This window comes from Euphorbia lathyris, chromosome 8 (genome assembly GCF_963576675.1).
Source record: "Euphorbia lathyris chromosome 8, ddEupLath1.1, whole genome shotgun sequence".
Classification (NCBI taxonomy): Eukaryota; Viridiplantae; Streptophyta; class Magnoliopsida; order Malpighiales; family Euphorbiaceae; genus Euphorbia; species Euphorbia lathyris.
The window spans coordinates 9418942-9429898 of NC_088917.1; positions in this window are offsets into that span (position 1 = coordinate 9418942).

The following is a 10957-nucleotide window of genomic DNA, read 5'->3' on the forward strand; positions in this document are numbered from 1 at the left end:
ATTAAATCAAGTTAAATTAATCCCCGGCAACGGCGCAAAATTTGGTGGGTGTCGAATCCACCAAAGATAATTATAACTTTACTTAGCCGAAAATAAATTGTAAAAGAGCAAGTAAAGGTCGTACCCAAAGGATTAATACTAATCTAATCACAAATATAACCAAGCAATTTAACAAAAAATAAATAAGGGGGATTGAAATTGTTGATTAATGAATAAATAAAAATTGCAGAATCAAATTGAAATTGAATGTAAAATTATATGTTGGAATTTCAGTTAAGGGAGATTCCGCAGGCCAAACAATTATTTCCCATCGATTATTGACAGTGAGACATTATCTTAATTAACATGATCTGGATTGGTTATAGCCGTTCCTTATTCATTCCCGACCTAATCCTTCCTTAATTGTAAAGCAAATCCTAGAGCGCCTAAAGATAAGCTCCTATTCGACAGACAGTTCTAGCTTAGCGCTTAGAATTTAATCTGTCGAAAGCATTAGGAATTAGAAGGACCCAACCTAAGTTAACCGAATTCTTAGCGATTCTGATTCAAACCAAATTACATATTCATACGCTTGATAATAGCTAGGATTTCAGATGATTACAAATCCTATTTCCTAACATTGTTCGATGAATGAAAAAGCAAAAGTCTGGCCAAACCTTCACCTGAACTTTCATTGAAGGTATGATTTCATAGATCAATAAATATGTAAACAGATCACATAAAATTAGATTACTGAAATTAAGAACAACAATCTCACAATTGAAAATAATGCTCGCCTTTGATTAATCCCTTAACCGAATAAAGTATTTAGCTACACATAGTCATGAAATCGACTATGATAGCCATTAAAGACGATAAATAAAGCTAACTAAGAAACCAAAAAGAGAAAAAAAACCTAAAAAGAACTTATCCCCCAAGGTGTAAATTCTCATCTATTTATAGAGAAAACCCTCTCCTAAAAGTTGGGTAACAAAATAATATCTATCTAAATCATCAACCTCTTTTACAAATTTCAAATCCCTGATTTTCTGCCTTTTATTTCGAGTTGGAAAAGGTCCTGGTCAATTTGAACATCAGAAGATTCGGAGGTCCTTAGTCTTGGGCAAGACTAACTCCATTTTCGCTTCAGCTCCTTTAATTCAGCACCAAATTCCTTTCTGGTCTAAAGTTTCTCTAATTAAGCCCAATTCTGCTCCTTTTAATCATTTGAGTCATGTGGAGGCAAACCAAACCAAAATAAGCAATAATACCCAAAATAACACCAAATTAATTAAATAACCTAGCACTAAAGTGGACATTTGAACGTTGAATTGGAGACTTATCAGTCACCTACGAAGGAACCAACAAGGTGAAAGGTGAACCAGCAGATGAGATTGTACGAGCTGTTCGAAATGAACGATGATGAAGGAATCTCTGACATGAATGCAAGATTTACAAACATCATCAATGAGCTCAAGAGACTTGGAAAGATCTTCACTGAGGAAGAACAAGTCAAGAAGATTCTTAGAAGTCTTCTAAAAAATTGGCAAGCAAAGAAGACTGTTGTTGAGGAAGCTCAGGACTTAACCACCTACAAATATGATGAAGTCATTGGCTCACTACTGACCCATGAGATTTCAATGAAGAACTTTGAGGTGAAGGAAAAGTCTGAGGACAAGAAGCAAAAGTCTCTTGTCATGAAAGCTGACTCCACTGATGGGAGCTCAACAAACGATGAAGAGATGGCCATGTTCACAAGAAAGATGAAGAGGCTGTTCAGAAAGAACGATAAATATTCTAAGAAGCCTTACAAGAAGTTTGATAAGTACAAAGCTGAGTCCAGCGACAGCAAGTACAAGAAGGACAGCTCAAAGCCCATCACTTGCTTTGAATGTCATCAAACTGGCCATATCAAGTTAAGCTGTCCTAATCTGAGAAAGGACAAGAAGAACGGCAAGAAGGCTATGGTAGCAACCTGGAGTGATAGTGATGAGTCTTCATCATCTTCAGAAGCTGATGCCACTGAGTCAGCAAAGATCTGTTTCATGGCAGATGAGCTTGCTGAGCCATGCACTTCTGAGCACGCTGACCAATCTATTCCATCTGACGATGAGGAACAATCAACTGAGGTAATATCACTGCCTCTGCTCAGGAATGAAATGATTAATGCCCTGAGTGATCTTTATACCCTTGTTAAGAAGACTAACAAGAAGGTTAAATCACTCAACAGGCGGTGTGATGAGATCGAGGAGATCAAGCTGAGTGATTTTCGATATCTCCTTCAGGACAACTCAACTTTTCACAGCAACGTTGAAACTGCGCATAAGTTTGTCACTGAGGTCCAATCAGATTCTAAGAAACTGAGGAAGGACATCACATCTATTCAGAACCAACTTAAGGTTCGGAATAAAAGAAATATTCCTCTGAACACTCAGTACAGACGTACTAGTCAGCAGAGATGGAATCCTCAGCGGAATGTCCAGTGTGACTTCTGCGGAAAGAGAGGACACACCACAAAGGTGTGTTGGCATGCTCAGCATTGGGGTGCTGACCAGTCAGCAAAATTTCCTAAACAGAAGGTCAGCTGTGACTTCTGTGGAAAGACTGGACACACCGTCCAAGTATGCCGTCATAAAATAAAATATGATGCTATACCTGTTGAACCTAACAAGAAAGGACCCAAAAAGAATTGGGTACCTAAAAATGACTAGCAATATTGCAGGTAAGCCTGAGGTGTGCTGAGAAGTCAAAGATGTGGTACGTTGACAGTGCATGCTCAAGGCATATGACTGGTGATGAAACTCAATTCATCACACTTGTACGTAAACGACGAGGAAGCGTAAGTTTTGGAGACAACAGAAAGGGTAAGATAGTAGGGTCATGAGCCATTGGTGGCAATCCTACTATTGAGTCAGTCTCCTTAGTCAGCGGACTCAAATATAACTTACTCAGCGTAGCTCAGCTATGTGACAATGGGAGAAAAGTTATATTTGATAACACTGGATGTAAAATTCTAGAGGGAAAAACAAATGAGTTAATTTTAACTGCCCCTCGAATAGATAATGTCTTTATGCTGAGTCTAGAAAAGAAGTTTTCAAAAACTGTATGCTTAGTGTCAAAGGAAGAAAATTCCTGGCTATGGCACAGGAGACTTGGTCATGTGAGCATGGACCTCCTGGTCAAATTAGCAAGAAAGCAATTGGTTGAGGGTTCGCCAGAACTTAAATTTGAAAAAAAAATCAATTATGCAATGCTTGTCAGTATGGAAAACAAACAAGAAAATCTTTTCATAGTAAAAACGTTGTCTCAACCCAGCGTCCTTTAGAGTTACTACACTTGGATCTCTTCGGACCAGTCCAGCCGCTGAGCTTGGGTGGTAGAAGATTTACCTTGGTCATTGTAGATGACTTTTCTAGGTACACTTGGGTCATCTTACTGAGTAGCAAAGATGAAACCTTTGAGACATTTTCAAATTTAGTAAGAAAACTTGAAAATGATAAAGACCTAAAACTAGCTCACATCCGAAGTGATAATAGTGGAGAATTAAAAAACCAACAGTTTGTTGAATTCTGTGAAGCCAGCGGCATTGACCATAATTTTTCTGCTCCTAGAACTCCTCAACAAAATGGGGTAGTCGAAAGGAAGAACAGAACCCTGGTTGAAATAGCCAGGACAATGCTGAGTGAGAATAGGCTTCCAAAGTACTTTTGGGGAGAAGCTGTTAACACATCGTGCTATATTCTTAATAGGGCTCTAGTTAGACCTATATTAAAGAAAACCCCCTATGAACTTTGGAAAGGACGAAAGCCAAATATTGGATACTTTCGTGCCTTTGGCTGTAAATGTTTTATTTTAAATACTAAAGACAGCCTTGCTAAGTTTGATTCAAAAGCTGACGAAGCTATCTTTTTGGGCTACTCAACAAACAGTAAAGCATACAGAGTTTTCAATAAACGAACTCAGGTTTTAGAAGAGTCAGTACATGTTGAGTTCGATGAAACTAACCCTGCAGGAAAAGACAATGAGCTGACTGAGGATGAACCATACTCAGTATCCGTTGTCCAAGAAACAGCCGCTGAGACAATGCCTCAAGGGCTGACCAAAGGTAAAAGTGAAACTCAAATTACTTTCACTGACCAATCTACACCTGCAGAGATTGTTGAAACACAACCAGCTCAAGACATCAATCTCCCAAAGGAGATCAGGATTCCAAGAGGACACTCAGAAAGTGCCATTCTTGATGCTGCTGAGAACACCCTGATGACAAGAAATCAACTTAGTAGATACCTCAGCAACGTAGCATTCGTCTCAGTTCAGGAACCAAAGAATTTCGTTGAAGCTGAGCACGATGAATTCTGGATGAGTGCAATGCAAGAAGAGCTTGATCAATTCAGAAGGAATAATGTATGGGAGTTAGTTCCACATCCAAGGAGTCAGAAGACCATTGGAACAAGATGGGTCTTCCGCAATAAACTGGATGAACAAGGGAACGTTGTCAGGAACAAGGCAAGACTTGTAGCTCAGGGCTATAGTCAGCAAGAAGGTATTGATTACGGTGAGACCTTTGCCCCAGTGGCAAGGCTAGAATCTATTAGAATTTTATGTGCTTATGCAAGTTATATGAACTTTAAACTGTTTCAAATGGATGTTAAAAGTGCATTTCTTAATGGAGTTATAAACGAGGAAGTCTATGTTAATTAGCCTCCAGGGTTTGAGGATCCTAAATTCCCAAACCACGTTTATAAACTCAAAAAGGCTTTGTATGGCCTCAAGCAAGCACCACGTGCTTGGTATGAGAGACTGACCAGTTTCCTGCTGACTAGAAATTATGTCAGGGGTCAAGCTGATACAACCTTATTCATTAAGAGAAAGGGTAAAGATACCCTGCTGGCTCAAATATATGTTGATGATATTATATTTGGTGCTACTAATGAGTCTATGTGCAAGGAATTTAGCAAGCAAATGCAGACTGAGTTTGAAATGTCAATGATGGGAGAACTCAACTTCTTTCTTGGACTTCAAATTAAACAAGGAAAAAATGGCATCTTCATCAGTCAAGCTAAATATTCCAAGGAGATATTGAAGAAATATGATCTTGAAAATTGCAAGCCAATATCCACTCCTATGGGCACTGACACTGTCCTATGCGCTGACAAGAATGGTAAGTCAGTAGACAGCAAATTATATCGAGGTATGATAGGCTCTCTACTTTACTTAACAGCGAGTAGACCGGACATTCAGTTCTCAGTATGCTACTGTGCTAGATATCAATCTAACCCTAAGGAATCTCATTACATAGCAGTAAAAAGAATCCTTAGATATTTGCAAAGCTCAGTGAACGCAGGTTTATGGTATCCCAACACGCATGATTTCACACTCGTTGGATACACTGACGCTGACTATGGACGAGACAAGCTTGAACGAAAAAGCACCTCTGGAGGATGCCACTTCTTAGGAAGCTGTCTTGTATCCTGGTTCAGCAAGAAGCATGCGTCAGTAGCCTTGTCTACCACTGAAGCTAAGTACATTGCTGCTAGAAGCTGTGTTGCTCAAGTCCTATGGATTAAGCAACAGCTTTCAGATTATGGTGTTCAAACAAAGACAATTGAGGTCAAATGTGACAACAAAAGTGCAATTGATCTATCAAAGAACCCAATCCAGCACAGCAGGATGAAGCATGTCAGCATCAGACATCATTTCATTAGAGACCATGTACTCAAGGGAGAGATCAAGCTGACCTATGTCCCAACGGATGAGCAGCTTGCGGATATCTTCACGAAGCCACTGGCTCGTGAGCAGTTTAGCATACTGAGAGAAGCCATTGGTATGTTTAATCCTCTTCAGTAAATTCCAGTTCTTAACATATATTCATGCTGAGTGAATTACCATGCTGAATGATTTATGCTATTACTTGCTGAGTGGATAAATGTATGCTGGGTGTTTAATGCTAAATGAATGAATATCACATACTGAGCAAATATGCACGCCGAGTAAGTTACCTCACACCGAGTAACAAACTACTCTAACTATTCGTGTTAAGAAAAACTGACTACTCAGAATATAAAACGTTTAGAATTCTAAATGCTGAGTATAAGATCCGTTGCATTCAATGCAAAGCACGCGAATAGCCACCTAGGATGACGTGAGCGTACTAAGTACAAATCTCTGCGCCGAATGTGTCATAAATGACAGAATTATTGTCGGTTGAGAATCCCCAGGTCAAACTGACAGATGGATTCGATAAGATCAACCGGTCTTGTCTATAAATAGTGGGCATTTCCCCATTTTCTGTTCTTTACGCACACAGAACCTTCTGGCAATTAAACTCCCTCTAAAAAAAACTCTCAAAACTTCCAAACTCCTCTCTGAAACTATGACTAAGGTTTCCTTGAACATCTCCAGTGCCGGTCACTCTAAGACTAGTTCCGATGAACCTTCCAGGCATTCTACTCAGCCTGGAACTACTAAGGCCACTACGCCGAGCAAAGACAAAGCTGTCCAAACCACCTCCTCTAAAGGAAAGACACAAAAGGAACGAACATACACCAAGGTGTATGAAAACGTCAGGGAATACAAAATCGACATCTCAAGATGGTTCTCAGAAGCTTTCGTAGAAACTGAGCAACCTTTCTGTGAGTGGATATCCAAGAATGGCTGGACCGAGCTGTTCTCCATACGTCATCCCACTTACCCTGATCTGGTAAGGGAATTCTACCACAACCTATGTGTTGCCACTGACAACAAGGATTGCATGGCCACCAAGGTCAAGGAAAAGACAATATTCATAAACCCTACCTACTTAGCCAGCCTTCTGAACCTTAAGAATGAAGGAGCCATTCTTAGGAAATCTGGAGATCAGGAAGAAACTGGGTACCCCACCACATTCTGCAAACCTCCTAGCCATTCTGGAGAAATCTCCAGTTCCTCAATGGGCCAGCACCAAAAGATGGCACACTACCTGCTGACCAATTATATCTTCCCGAAGATAAATTGCACCAGCTCAGCAACAAACTTTGAGCAATGCTTCATATGGCATATGCTGACCTACAAGCCCATCAACATGCCAGTATTCTTAATTGCCAGCTTCCAAAAGAGCACTAGAACTCTAAGGCTGAGCTCACTCATCACCAAAATCCTCCTGGACCACCGAGTGGACCTATCGGGGGAATCCAAGGCCAAAGGATGAGAGATTACTACCGCTGCCCTGTTTGCTCTAAAGTTTGATCCGCCAATCAAGAAAGCAAAAGCTACTGCTGACCCAAACACTGAGGGGACAGTAATCAAGAAGGGCAAAAGAACAAAGGCTCCAGCTGACCGCAAAAGGAAAGCTATTGAGACTCCTTCAAAAGATGCTGAGTCTCCAGCCAAGAAGCGGAAGTCAGCTGCTCAAAAAGGTCAGGAGAGACCTAAGTCAGCTGAGAAGAGAAGCAGGCAAGATGAGCCTAATACAGAAGAAAGAATAGATGCTGATGAGCAACCTCTGAAGAAGAAGAAGTCTTCAGAGCTGACCCCTATTGATGCTATCCCCACTGACTTCATTGTTCCTGGTGATTCTCACTTCACACAAAGTCAGGGAACTGAAGCTGAGCATCAAGAAGATGATGTGCAACTGGATGATCAGTTCATTACACAGGTTGAAGAAGAGTTAGAAGTAGACGAAGAGGAATATGATGAACAAGGAGAGGAAGACAGTGATCAAGCTGACTCTGAGGAGACAGCCAGTGAAGAGGAAAATGCTGACCCAACTAATACTGAGTTGGCTGCAGAAGAAGAACAATAACAAACTGACCAGCTCAGTGCTGATCAAGAAGAGACTTATCCTTCTCACTCAGTAGAGTCTATCCCAGCTGACCCCACACCTCGTCGTAGAAGAAGACTGGTTAAGGCAAATCCGACATCTGTCCTTACCTTTCCTGTTCAGGAACCAACTAAAGACCCGTCCAAAATCAAACTGACATTCTTCAGAAAACCAACCTCTTCCTCTCTGCCAGAACCTGTCCAAAAGCAAGCCTCTGTTTCTTCACTCCAGGAACAAGCCGACTTGAATGCTTCTAACAACCCAACAATCCAAACTGAGCAAGTTCAAAATGTTGCTGCTGTGCCAAGCACCGTGCTGACTCAGGAAACTCCTGCTTATAATAGCACTGCACCCTTTCAGCATGCCTCTGAACCAGAAATCCATCCTGCTGATCCACCACTTCCAAATCAAATCAACCAAGTGCAGATTGAAACCCTGCAACCAGTCACTGACCATGATGGACCATCCAACACTGAACTTACTCCTCCTTCATCTGGCCACACTGAAGAACAAAGGCAATCTAATGAAGGATCACTCAGCTATCTGGATGCCACCGAGTCTGGTAGACAAATCATCAACTCGGTGCAGTCATTAATCAAAGACCTTCATCAAAATGCTGAACCTACTGCTGGGTCTGCCAACAATGAGTCAACTCAGTTGTCCCAAGTCAGTCAGCTTCTCAATGAAGTTAAAGGACTGAAGGATCTGCTAAGTGTTATGATCTCAATTCAAGCGCAACAGCCCAAGCAGGACTCAATAACGAAGCTGGCTGAGCTCCAGCTGACAATGGTTCAACATCTCAACTCCCTTCAGGGACAATTCCAGACCTTGTCAGCTGAGAACACTCAATATGCGACTTATGCTGAAGTTAAGATGCTTTTTGCCCAGCTTCACACTGAGCAAAACAAGACCAACCATCAGCTGGCTTCCTACTCTCAATGCTCGGTGGAGCAAATCAGTGAAGCTGTTCGTTTGCTAAACTTGAATAAGCAAGAGATGGACACTGATCAAATGAAGCAGAATGAGATATTGACCACTACCCAAAAGACTTTCAACCATGTGCGTCACTATAATATCCAGCGTCAATATTATGACTCAGCCTTGCTGAAGACATTTCATCAAGCCTTTGCTGCGCTGACGGATACAATCACTTGGGTAGGTAAGTCACAAGCCTATATACTGAGTATGCTCAGCTCATCTACGCTCGATGTGCCTCAAGAGGTCTTGGATAATGGCGTTGCTGTCTTCGACGGCATCAATGAAAGCGCCGACAAACTGAAGGATTTATCAGCCCAACTGACCACAGCTGCCTTAACCAATGCCTTCCAAATTCCTCCTCCTCCCGATGCTGACAAAACGTGGGAGAAAGAACAACCAAGAACTCAGCATGAGGCTACTGGCAGTAGTCAGTCGAAGCATAAGAAGAAGAAATAAAATAGGCTAACCTAGTTTTTTATACTTTGTAGTTTCTATGTTTATCTCTTTGGTGTGTATGCTGACTACTCTATCTTAATACAATACTTGCATCTTCTATCTAAACTTTAGCTATTCTATATGATGTTGAGTATTATGGTTATATGCATCTTCAAATACATCAACTGTGTTTACTGTTTATATACTTGTTGAATGTATGATCAAATGTTTGACATTGTCCTGAATGTTTATTAAACACTGTCTTATAAAACTCATTGAACAATAAAAATACTCAGCGCACTCCGATAAGATAAATCTTACGCTTAAAACTGAGTTAATAGAATATGTTCCATGAGTTGGCCTATATCTGAAAACTGACCTTAGACTTACTCAATTGAACCTTAAAATGTTTAGAGTAAAACTAAGTCAGTAGCTCAGCCCTGACGGGGGAGTTTACTAAAGTATATTAGGTCAACTATCATGGGGGAGCTCAACACTGAGTTCTTCGCTGAATAGTTTTGCCAACATCAAAATGGGGGAGTTTGTTGAAACACCTTTCCACCTAATTTTGATTTGACAAAATTACTTAAGTGTAATTAAAAATATTCTAAACACATTAAGTTTAAATGCTTTGATTTATTACACTAATGTGTTTGTTCAATGTTGAGTTAAATTGTTTATAAGACTTAAAGACTAAAAGGCCAAAGCCCAATACGGAAGTCAAAGCCCAAGTCAAACAGATCAAGACCACTCAGCCCGCGTGTGCAAAATGCTGCCGTTGTGTACAAAACGCAGCTCATCGAAAGAAGGATCGAGAAGACCTTCGTTGAACAACTTTGGAACGAAGCTGCTGAGTTGTATCGACAAAAAGTACAAGACAGCAGCTGAGCAAGAACAACTTCCAGACAAAGTATTTCTACTTTGGGTAAAGTTTAGAAGACACAGAAAGCTGTCTAGTTGACCTTACCATAAATGGAGAGACATTCTGCCGGACTGACTAAAAGCTGCTCCGCACTGACCGAAGACAGAAGATACTTGAATCTGATTGGCCAGGAGCACTGAGCAGGACTGAGTGACAACGACAGGAAGCCGTTTCCCTCCAACGGTTATTTCGAAATTCGAAATGACCGATGCCTTAGACGTCTCTATAAATAGGGCCTTCAGATGCTTCATTCTACACAGATCTTCATTAAGCCATTACGCTGACCAAAATTCTACTCGAAGTTCTGTGAGAAAAAGCAAAGCAAATAATTACACCAAATTTCATATCTTTCGTGTAAAAGTCTAGAGTGATTATTCAATCATCTAAGGTATCTTAGCAATTTTTGTTTAGGACAAATCTTTATCATTTCTAGAGATTAGAAAGGAGAGGCTGAGTACTTGGTTATAGTACTCAGCAGTGGATAGAAGTGAGTAGAGGTATAGAGGAAGGTACACTTGTTATACTGAGCTTCTGATTTGTAAAGGGTTTGTGCTCTACCTTTAAAGAGCTCAGTAGAGGATTCTAAAATCCCGGAAGTGTTCCGGGGACAGGACGTAGGCGGAGAGGCCGAACCTGGATAACTCCACTGAGTAACATCTTTCTATCCCTTAAACTCCTTTAATATATTGCTTGCTTAAAAAACTGACTTAGTTAAAGAGTCACGCTGAGTTGTGCGCATTAAATATCTGAGTTCAGGAATAGACTCTAAGTGCTATCTCCTGACTCACGTAAAGAAACTGACTTAGTTACCAGTTGACTAAGCTAGTATCTTGCTATTTACTCAG